We start from the raw sequence: 11,811 nt of genomic DNA, 5'->3' as shown, positions 1-11,811 counted from the left end.
TGCCAAGCACCCTCCTACAGGTGGGCCCCTCCCCACGGGGTTCCTGCAGCCCTGGTGCAAAGAGGAGAGAGAAGACGGTAGCCCCAAGGGGCTGCCACCTGGAGAATCTGCATCTCTGTCTCCCAGAGACTCACTCCATGGCAATTTCCAGAAAGGTTCCCAGGCACTGGACAGGTGAGCTTTGCTCCGTGCAGTCAGTCAATTCATCACAAGATCTGTCAACAGCACTGAGAACTTCACCCAGAACTTCAGACACCCTGGCTAGTTCTCCCCACTCTGTTTCAATCAGAGGGAGCCTCCTAGTGCCCTGGGTGCTATCAGAAGATCTCTGCCCCACTTTGGACCTCGGCCCCTCTCTCCATGGATGCTGAGCCCTTCCAAGGCAGGGACTGCCTCTCTTCCCTCCCAGAAGCTGAGGTGTGTTTGTTGAACAAAGTGCTGATCTCAGTGCTGGCCAGGAGGGCCAGACTTGTCTCAGGCCCAAACACGAGCAATTTGAGTTAGTGACCCTCTTGTAACAAGCAGGTAGGAAGGCGGGTTTTTGAACCACAGCATTACATGATGTTACATGATGGACAGGTCCCTATGGCAGTTTCTCCAAAAAAAGTACAGTCACTGTTCGAGAGTGCCCTGGTTCCTGGAACACCTCCAGTGATAGGAGCTCACCACCTGTGCTCGATGACTGTCAGAAATGCTTGATGTCTACTGCACTGAAATGCTGTGGGAAGGAACTAAATTCAAGGGGATCCTGCTTTCAAACAGACAAGGTTCAAGCCCCAGAGGGCAGGCTGCTCTGGACTTGCTCTCCAATCAGGCAGAGCCAGTTTCCCATCAGAAACACTGTCTCGCCGATCCATCCACAGCATGCAGAGCGCTGAGGGACCCCACATGGAGCAGAGTGAGCTCCGTAGAGGCCTCACCCCTCAGGTCTGCATCTCTTCCTGCTCTCCCTTTGCACCGCCCTTCTCTTGGTGTGAGCTGTACCCACAAACAGCAGCAAACCACGATGTCCCCTCTCAGACCCTTACTCACACCCCTGGTCACTGGCAACTGGGCAGTGCCCTACTCGCTATATGGGGATCCTGGGCCCACAGTTACCTCCTGTCTGTCCTGACTTTACTGCTGGAAACACTGTGCACCACAATAGAAACCATTAAACTAAAAACACGCCGAACATGTGGAACAAATAGGAACATTTCTGTGGATGGGGCTGGTGTCCAGCTGGCCATTTTCATTGGAAGTCCCCAGCTGTACCTCCCTGGCCCGCTGCAGGTTCTGGTCTGGCTGTCACCCTGAAAATAGCCTGCTAGAACCATAGCAAGAGGTTCCTTTTGAGACGACAAAGGCACCTGGTCACCTCGCCCTCCAGGCCAAGAGGGTGAGGGGGTTCCTTCCCCACAGCTGCAGCCCTCATGATTGGCTTCATCGTGCTCCTTCCGCCTCCTCAAACGTGTGAAGGAGAGGAAGGGGACTTCTCCCAGGCCCTCGGCACTAACAGCCTCCTGGAACAGGAGTGGCTTCATAAAGCCCTTTCTTCACTCTCTCCTAGCTCCTGAAGCCAGTGTGAGGACATCTCACAGCCGTCAGGGGTGGGGGCGTCTCACAGAGAAGCAGAGAGGAAGTAAGCCTGGGCCAGGGGCTCTGCCTGGTTGTGACAGTGGATCTTCAGAATCCACCTATTATAGGCGCAGAAATGAATCTTCAAAGGTGGGAGGTAACTTACTGAAGTCCTACAGTCAGCAAGGAGAGCCAGCACTGTGGGTCGATGCGTCTACTCCTTGTGGGTGAGGAATGAGGGCCGGGGCCACAGCTTTCCTGGATGCTGGAAACAAAGAGGGGCAGATCCTAAGATACCCTCAAAATTCCTGCCCTGGTGTACACACAGCCTCTCCCAGTTATTTGATCAAACACTAATAAGGTGCTGTTGCAAAGGGATTTTGCAGATATATAGAATCAAAGTCCCAGATCAGTGGACCTTAAGATAGGAAGATATCCAGGTGGGCCTGACCTAATCACATGACTTCCTTTAAAAGTAGTTTTCTCCAGCTGGTTGCAAAGGGAGAGTCCTAGGCTCACAGCATGAGAGGGATTTGGCCTCTGCTGCTAGTGTGAAGATGGAGGGGCCATGTGGCAAGGAACATGGGTGACCTCCAAGGGCTCAGAGTGGCCCAGCTGACAGCCAGAAAGGAAATGAGGACCTCAGTCTCACTGCTGCAAGGAGCTGAATTCTGCCAACAACCTGGATGAGCTTGGAGCCCCAGATGAGCCCAGATGAGGACGCAGCCCAGCCAACACCCTGATTTCAGAATTCTGGCCTCTGAAGCTATGAGAGTAACTTTCTGTTGTTTCAAGCCACCCAGTTCGTAGTACTTTGTTATGGTCCCGGGAAACAAATACAGATTCTATTACCCAGGAGTGGGGTGCCACTGCAACAAATACCTAAAAATAAGGAAGTGGCTTTAGAATTAGGTAATGCCTTGAAAAGTTTTGAGACACGTGATAGAAAAAGCCTAAACTAACTTGAATAGACTATTAGTAGAAATATGGATGTTAAAAACTCTGCCAGTGAGTGCTCAGAAGGAAATGAGTAACATGTTATTGGAAACTGGAGGAAACTTATTATAAAGTGGCAGAGAACTCAGCTGAACTGTATTCTACTGTTGGGTGGAAAGCATAACTTGTAAATGAACATGAAGAGATAGATTTCTAAGCAAAGTTTTGAAGGTGTAGCCTGGTACCTCCTGGCTGTTTACAGTAACATTTGAGAGGGAAGAGATAAATTGAGGAAGGAACTAACAGAAATGATGAGCACCTGATGATCTGGGAAATTCTCAGCCTGTTCAGATAGCAAAAGAGGCTAAAATTAGGAGATTCATGGTTGGGAAAGTGTGCACTGGTGAGAAAGCCAACAGTGTGGCTGAAGAGATTAAGGGTGTGACCTCATGGATGCACTCAACCATCTCAGCAGAAGCCAGGAATAGAGATGGTGTTACCCAGGAAGGATCTATGGAGGATCTTCTTGTCTATGGTGTGGATCCCCATGACAAACACAGGCAACCCACAAGTTTTTTGAGAATGTTAATCAGCAGAAACACTGACAGCTTAAACTGAAAGGGATGGAGCGAAAAAAGGGCTGTTGGACTTCTGAAATTCTACAGGCAGCAAACAGGCTGATAGGACTACTGAGCTGTTGACATGTTCTATCCTTCAAGAAAAAGGAAGAACGACTCCAAGAGTGGAGTTGGGCCCAGAGGGCGAAGCCTTGAATCACAGAGGATTATTCTCAGGTCTTGAAACTGAAAGGACTTTGCTGGATTTTAGTATTGCTTGGGACTGGAGACTGCTTTCATTCCTTCCTTTACCTCCCTCTCTCCTTCCCTCCTTTCCCTGTTTTTTTTTTTTTTTAAGTAGTCTTTCTTTCTTAGAGCAGATTTATGCAGCAAAATTGAGTGCAAGGTATAGAGATGGTACTCCCTGTCCCTACATACACAGAGTGTCTCCCACTACCAAAATCCCACAACAGAGGGGTACATATGTTATAATCGATAAGCTTACACTGACACATCATTACCACCCAAAGTCCATAGTTTACATTAGGGTTCACTCTTGGTGTTATATTCTATGGGTTTTGACAAATATAACCATTATTATGTTTGTATCACACAGAGTAGTTTCACTGCCCTAAAAACCCTCTGTGCTCTGCCTATCCATCCCTTTCTCCCTGAAATCCCTGGAAACCATTGGTCTTCTTACTGTCTCCACGGTCTTGACTTTTCCAGAACATCATATTGTTGGAATCGTATAGTATGTAGCCTTCTCATATTGTTTTCTTTCACTTAGTAATACACATTTAAGGGTCTTCCATGTCTTTTCATGACTTGATAGCTCATTTCTTTTTAGTGCTAACATTCCATTGTCTAGATGCTCCGCAGTTTGTTCATTCAGTCCTTTGGATAACAGTCCTTATCAGGTATGTCTTTTGCAAATATTTTCTCCCATTCTGTGGCTTGACTTGTCATTCTCTTGACAGTATCTTTCACAGAGCAGACAATTTAAATCTTAATGAAGTCCAACTTATCAGTTATTTCTTCCATGGATCATGACTTTGGTGTTGTATCTAAAAGGCAACACTATACCCAAGGTCATCTAGGTTTTCTCCTATGTTATCTTCTAGGTATAGTTTCATGTTTTACATTTAGGCCTATGATCCATTTTGAGTTAATTTTTGTGAAGGATGTAAGGTATGTGCCTAGATTCATATTTTTTATTTTTGCATGTGGATGTCCAGTTGTTCCAGCACCATTTGTTGAAAAGACTATATTTGCTCCATTGTATTGCCTTTGCCCTTTTATCAAAGATCCATTGACTATATGCATGTGAGTCTACTTCTGGGCTGTCTATTCTGTTTCACTTATTTGTCTATTTTTTCACCAATACCACACTGTCTTGATTACTACAGCATTATAGTAGTCTTGAAGTCAGGTTATGCTCTGACTCTGTTCTTCTCATTGAATATTAAGTCACCTATTCTGAGTCTTTTGCCTCTCCAGATAAACTTTAGAATCAGTTTGTTGACATCCACGCAATGATTTACTGGGATTTTGATTGGAATTGCATTGAATTTATAGATCTAGTTGGGAAATACTGACATCTTGACAATATTGAGTCTTCCTATCCATGAACATAGAATATCTATTTAGCTCTTCTTTGATTTCTTTCATTAGTATTTTGTAGTTTTTCTCATAGAGATCTTGTACATATTTTTTTAGATTTCTACCTAAGTATTTCATTTGGAGGGGTGCTAATGCAAATGACATTGTTTTTAATTTCAAATTACACATGTTCATCAACAGTATATAGGAAAGTGACTTTTGTATATTAACATTGTATCCTGCAAATTTGCTATAACGGTTTATTAGTTCCAGCAGATTGTTTGGGTTTTTTTGGTCAATTCTATCAGATTTTCTACATAGACAATCATATTCTCTGCAAGCATAAAGTTTTATTTTTTCCTTCCCAATCAGTATACTTTTCTTTTTCTTATCTTATTGCATTAGCTTTCAGTACAATGTTGAAAAGGGTGAGAAGGAACACCTTTGTCTTGTTCCTGATTCTAGCAGGAAAACGTCTAGTTTTTCACCATTATGATATTTGCTGTAGATTTTTTTGTAGATGTTCCTTATGAAGTTGAGAAATCTCCCCTCTGTTCCTAGTTTGCTGTTTTTATCATGAATTTTGGATTTTATCATATGCTTTTTCTATATCTATTGATATGATCATGTGATTTTCATTCTTTAGTCTGTTGATGTGATGGACTATATTGATTGTTTTTTGAATGTTAAACTAGCCTTGCAAACATGGGATAAATCCCACTTGGTCATTGTGTGTAATCATTTTATGCATTGTTGATTTGGTTTGCTAATATTTTGTTGAGGGTTTTTGCATCTATGGTCATGAGAAATATTGGTCTGTAGTTTTCTTGTAATGCCTTTGTCTGGTTTTGTATTAAGGAAATGCTGGCCTCCTAGAATGAGTTAGGAAGTTTGCCCTGTGAACTCACTTCTTTAATGGATCCAAGAAGGGTTGTTCATTTTCTGTCTGTTCAGTTTTTAAATTGTTGTTAGGATGGAGTAGCGACTTCCCAGCTCCTCACATGCCAGACAGGAAACAAGCAACTCTGGTGACCCTTCCTAACTTCCACTCCCCCTCTCCTCCCCCAACCTTTTGGAGTAGGAACAGTCTGTCATGTATCACATGCTTGTCCCACCACTGTATTTTGGAAGCAGATAATTTGTTTTCTGGTTTCACAGATCAGAGATGGAGAGGAATTTTGCCCCAGATGGACCATACCAAGAGTCTCACCAATACTGGATTTAGATGATTCAGATGATGAGATCAGAGCTGATGATATTTAGATGAGATTTTGGATGAAGAGCTGTTATATAATGGGTTGAGACTCTTGGAGATGTTGGGATGGAGTGAATGTATTTTGTATGCGGGATGAATGTGAATTTAGGAGGAACAGCAGGCAGACTATAATAGGCTGAACTGTTGCCCTCAAAAGATATGTCCAATCCTAATTCCAGGAACCTGTAAATATGACCTACTTGGAAAATGTGTCTCTACATATGCAGTTAGGTTAAGAATCTTAAGATGAGCAGATCATGCGGGATTGCCTGGTGGATGCTAAATCCACTGACAAGTGTCCTTATAGGAAAGAGGCAGTGGGAATTTTGAGACAGACACACAGAAGAGGAAGAGGCAATGCGAAGATGCAGTGGAAATGGAGAGACGTAGCCTCAGAAGGTGGAAAGGCGAAAGAATTCTCCCCTAGAGCCTCTGAGGAGAGCAGGGCCCTGCCGACACCTTGATTTCAGAATTCTGACCTCCAGAATTGTGAGAGCTTAAATTCTGGTGTTTCAAGACACCCAGTTCGTGGTATTTTGTTATAGCAGCCCCAGGAAGATCATACACCTCCATCTGCTCTTTTGTACAGTTTGCAGCCAGGCCAGGTGAGGGGGAGACCCTACTCCATGCTGTAAGGTCTGGTAAGAGTGAAGGGCTGGGTGATGGGGAGAACCCACCCATGCTGAGGTCTGTGGACCCTGAAGGCAGAGTAACAGGGAGACCCCACCCATGATGATGTTCCTGTGCTGGGCAGTGTGACAAGGGAGAGCTAAGCAAGCAAGAGTGGGTGGAGCTGTGAGCAGCCTCAGGCTAGCTTATGATGCCAAGAGGGCAGAGTGCTTACTTCATAGGACCCAGAGGTCAGAGTGGGCTTGAACAAGATGCAATGGTGTCTTTCCTCATGACCGCACACTCCAGCAAGCACACAGAGTGAGTGAGGCTCCAGGTTCAGGCACCTCCTGATTTGGGGTTAAGCTGGAGGGATCAGGACAGTGAGTGTCCCAGAGGGCATCTCACCGCCTCCCCAGCTACTGCTTCAACCCCTCTCTGTGACCCTCCTGCACCAAGGCAATGTCCTACATGAACAAGCCAATTGGTAAGAAAGGTGGTCTGGAAGTTTAGCAGGCAGCTACTGCTTCCGAAAAGAAACCAGTTTTCTATGAGATGGGGCATAAATGGGTGGGTTTGGATCTGTAAGTAACCCTGGCTCATCCAGACCACACCCACGACCTGGGACACTTTCCCTTCTCCCCACAGTCCTTCCTGTGGGTTTGCTCCTGTTGGGCAGTCAGGATCTCAGCAGCCCCCAGAGGCTTGAGTGCAGACCCTGGGTCGGAGTTAGGTGTTTGTTTCCTTGCCCATAAGAAAGGTAAACAGAGGTCCCCTCTGGGGAGCTTCTGTAAGCACTCAGAGCAAGGTAAGCACTCAGAGCAAGGCAAGCACACATGAGCAGACTTGAGTGTTTGATTCACAGATGACCCACTTACTGGGCACTTGGGAATGGGATCCCTGGCCTTGCCCTCTGACCCATCCCTATCATCTTCATTCCCATGCTGTGCATCTCAATGCTGCCATCACATTAGGAAACAGACTGCCCTCTAGAGCGTCATTTCCATTGGAAAATGCAGCGCAAGGTCCAAACAACTACACCCAAGGGACTTCACAAGGCTGTGCATTCTCTGCTTTTCCTCACCTTCCATGGTGTGGGAGCCCAATGGCTGCACCCCACCTCCCACCCCTTTCCAAGGCATCTGCCCTGAGCCTCTAAAAAACGGCCAGCCTCATTAATCTCTCAGCACCAGCTCCATGGGCCAGGCGTGGGAACAGAACAGCCACTGCTGATGGGTGGAAGCAGCCTAAGAGTGTGGAGAAAGAGGCATCCTGGGACACCTGTGAGGCCCTGACCCTCCTTCATGTACAGCTGGGTTTCTGCACCCTGCCCTTTACTCATTCTAGGAAACATGCCCTAGATCTCCCTAACCCTCCGACTTCCAGAAGGGATAGATGGGGGAAGTGAGTTGCCCATTCCCTAGCTCACACTTGCCTCCCCAGGGTGAGACAAAGGGTCAGAGGTTGTGATAGGTGATAAGAGTAAAATCCAGAGGGCTCTGAGGAACAAGTGCTGCTTCAGACCTGGTGGGAGAACATGGTGGACAGTTAGTGCGGCACCAGTGCCCCCCAGGACAGTAGCCACTCATGATGGGATGGCCTGGACTTGGTTGCCTAACCAGCGAGAGCCCAGGACATGAGTCAGGCCCACAGAACACAGCCTTGGCCATGGTCCTGCTCATAGCTCCCCACCCCTGCAGCCTGGGTCTCCTCACCTGGACACTGCATGTGTCCCCTGAATGGCTCTCCTGGGCTGGCGAGCAGCTCCTGCTGTCTCTGAATCTATGCCTTCCCCACTCTGCCCATGCCAGTCTACTTCTCACTGAGGAAGCTGAGGGATGAGACTGAGCAGTCCTTTTGGGAAGCAGGACCACCCTAGCTGAAGGACCAACCCTGTGACTTTTCACTTTCAAAATGAATCAGGGAAAATTACCTCCTGAGCAAACCCACTGCTGTTCTTAGTTTCCAGATGGGTGCCAAAAGCTTGAGATATTATGTGGCTGTGGAAATCAGTTGCAAATGTGAAAACTGATTACAACTTGCAAGTGTTTCAAGTTTTATTCAAACCCATAGCTAATAATTAAACTGGGATCAGTGAAAGGGGAGAGGGCTCCTCACAGGTGAGACCAGTGGGGCCTTGGAGGCACCTGCTTGTCGTGTAGTCTCATGCCAGGGTTGAGGCCCCAATCAATACAAGTGTCTCCAAGAGGCCATTTCATCAAACCCAAAACCAAAGCCCCCACCCCAACTGACTGCATATAGTTGAGTTCCCTGTGTTATTTGAAAATGTCTCAAGGATTGACTTTTTTACTTTTTATTTTTTTTTTGCGGTACGCGGGCCTCTCACTGTTGTGGCCTCTCCCATTGCAGAGCACAGGCTCCGGACACGCAGGCTCAGCAGCCATGGCTCACAGGCCTAGCTGCTCCGCGGCATGTGGGATCTTCCCAGACCGGGGCACGAACCCGTGTCCCCTGCATCGGCAGGCGGACTCTCAACCACTCCGCCACCAGGGAAGCCCTCAAGGATTGACTTTTGTTTTTTCCTCTCTCCTAAAATTTGTGTGTGTGCTGATTTGGGGCCTCCAGAGAAGATCACTTGTGGAAACCAGTACCTGCCATTTCCCATCTCACTCCCCTCTCTCTACAATTTCCTGTTTCTGCCTTTAAAAGGAACAGGACTGACTTTGTGCCATCAGTGCAGGCTTTGAGGCTCTGAACAGCTGAGCACAGTCAAGAAACAAGGTGGTAGGGGTCTCCCAGCCTATGACCGGTATGTTTGCTGTAAGCATCTTTGCTGCAAGCATTTCGGTCACACAACTAATTGGCTGTACGGCAACTGTGCCATAAAAGATAAAGTAACTAATTCACAACAGTCTTTGAGGGCATTAATTATCGATTCTTTAGCTAATTTAGATATGGCAGCTTGTTCTCTGCTTTCTTTACCAAACTTATGCAATATTAGAAGTTGGAGGGAAAAGAAGAATCTAGGACCTCCTATCCCTCACAAAAATAAATGGTTACATGATTCCTGATGAGCATAAGTTTCTTGAAAATGGTGAAACGTTTTTGCTATTTGATAGCGGAGTACATGATGTAACCAGAATTTTGGCATTTGGCACAGATCTTGCTAGATGATTTGGTTAAATATAAGAACTGGACATGTGATGGAACATTTAAATGTAGTCCAGATATGTACTACCAGTTATACACAAGAAATATATTGATAAGAAATAGCATCCTTCATCTGTTATTTTACTTCCAGAAAAACCTGAAGAGACAACAGATTTTTTTATATCGTAAAGAACTTACAACTGACATTAGATCCTGAATCCCTAATGACTGACTTTGAGAAAGGAAGTATCATCACTTCCTCTAAGTTATACCCAAATACAACTATAACCATGAATCTACACACATTTTAATTGTATTAAAATATTTTTAGTATTTTCATTTTCCCATAATAAAATCTTTTAAAGATTTTGTCATTAATTTTTCATGTTTCATTATGCCATTTTTGTCTTTTTCATTATGCCCTTTTTATTTTTTATGGCAAAAATACCCAGAACCCTCCCAGCCGCAACCCTAGGCTCAGCTTTGGCCACCAGCAGCAGTGGCATGTGAAGAGCTCAGGCCATGCTTGAGTTTGGGGCTGAGGAGGGAAGTAAGTTGCCCTCCAGGACAGACAATGCTGGACAACTTTATGTGAAACCTCAAAAGGAACACACCCACCTGGGCAGGTGACTACAAAGCCCTGCAGTCTGTTCTCCTATGGTCTGCAAGCTAAGGACATGTCTGAATTTTCAAATGGTTGAACGAAGAAAATCAAAACAAGAATAACATTTCAGGACACATGACATACATGAAATTCTAATCTCACAGGTAGTTTTACTGGAACATAGCATGGCCATTTGTTCACAACAGACACCATATGGCTTGAAAGATGAAATATTTTCTACCTGACCCTTATATAGAAACAAAACAAACAAAAGGATCAGCCATTTTTGATGAAATGTCAAAGCAGTTTCATTTCAGCTCAATATTGCTCTCACAGCTGCATCAGACGTGGGTCTTGTATTCTGCCCACCTCTACAGAGTGTAAAACTGAGCTCAAAGTGTTACATGTTTTAGGAAGTACAAACACCTTATGGGGTGACAACAAACTAACATAATCCCCTCATAATTCCCTCAGTCACAGGCTAAACAGCGGCAAATAGAGTTTGGTACTCATGTGGGTGAGCCTGACCCCACACATAAACCTAATGTCAATGTTAGAGGACATACTCCACATCAGGAAAGTAAAAAACAAAACAGGAGACACAATAGGTCCTGATCCAAACACCAGCGATGATGATGCCAACAGGCTCAGTGTGCCCTTCCTGCCACTCTCCAGAGGGTCTACTCACCTGATGGGATCCACTTGGTTCTAACCATCACGGCACTTACCACCTGGGCTGCCTGAGGATGGCAGGAGAGATCACCAGCCTACCTGCTCATCTCCTTCCCCTGGTACTGCTTCTAGGAGCATCAAAATATCTGTTCCCCCTCGTGTCCTTCCCATGTCTGAAGTGTGGAGGCAGAGTCAGTGCACCATAAGTTGAGGGAGCAATGGGAGGTGGAATTAGTGCACCTGGGGTGGGGAATCAGTGTGCCGTGGGAATCAATGCCTGGTGTTATACGGTTCCTGGCAATTTTGTTTCAGCCTTGGTGACTAACAGTTTGGCACATGGATTTTCTGCTACTGGAAGGGTTTAAGGTTAAAAAAGTTAACTCTAGGGCCAAGGTTAAAAAAAATAGCATAAAATGGCCCTTGATGGCCTTTTTTTTTTTTACACTCTAAGTCTCCACATAAACAGACCATAGTCTCTATCAATTTAACTATTCATGGGAGAGAAAAGGCCCAGAGAATAATCCTCTAGCAGTACAATGTCTTCTGTACCACACACCTTCATGCCCAGAGTGTCTGGGCTTTATGCATCCCCAGGTGATGGATTAGGAGAGCGTGAGGCCCAGAGAGCTCAGGGCTTGCTCCTGGCGAGGGATCACCAAGAGCCCTGGCCCCCTGCTTTCCAGAGGCCTGTTAGCAGCTGAGGTGTGTACAGCCCTGATGCCACATGAGTGCTGGGTGGTATCTGTTTTCAGGACAAGCAGAGGCTGGCTGGCTGCTGGAGGCTGCACTGGGAACTCCTGAGCAGTGCCCACCTGGATTAAGAAGAGCATCATGAGTGGGACAGATTCGTTTTCATTTCAGCTGTTCAGGGCTCTCTAGAGCTAGATGTAGAGAGAGAGCAGGTCTAG

General features: G+C 45.8%; 1 protein-coding gene across 1 annotated transcript in view; it reads right to left on the bottom strand.

The window, feature by feature from the left end:
* Positions 1 to 810: 810 nt before the first annotated feature.
* The window catches only part of SNAP47 (synaptosome associated protein 47), a 73,717-nt gene continuing 62,716 nt past the window's right edge, over positions 811 to 11,811 (bottom strand). Inside the window, exon 5 of the mRNA XM_029216943.1 lies at positions 811 to 1,822. The gene's annotated coding sequence lies outside the window, so the exon portion shown is untranslated. The remainder of the gene's footprint in view (positions 1,823 to 11,811) is intronic.

Source organism: Monodon monoceros, unplaced genomic scaffold (genome assembly GCF_005190385.1).
Source record: "Monodon monoceros isolate NGI ecotype Baffin Bay Population unplaced genomic scaffold, NGI_Narwhal_1 Super_Scaffold_12, whole genome shotgun sequence".
In the NCBI taxonomy this organism is placed as follows: domain Eukaryota; kingdom Metazoa; phylum Chordata; class Mammalia; order Artiodactyla; family Monodontidae; genus Monodon; species Monodon monoceros.
The sequence above is the reverse complement of the archived record's forward strand: the minus strand, read 5'-3'. Positions and strand labels throughout refer to the sequence as shown.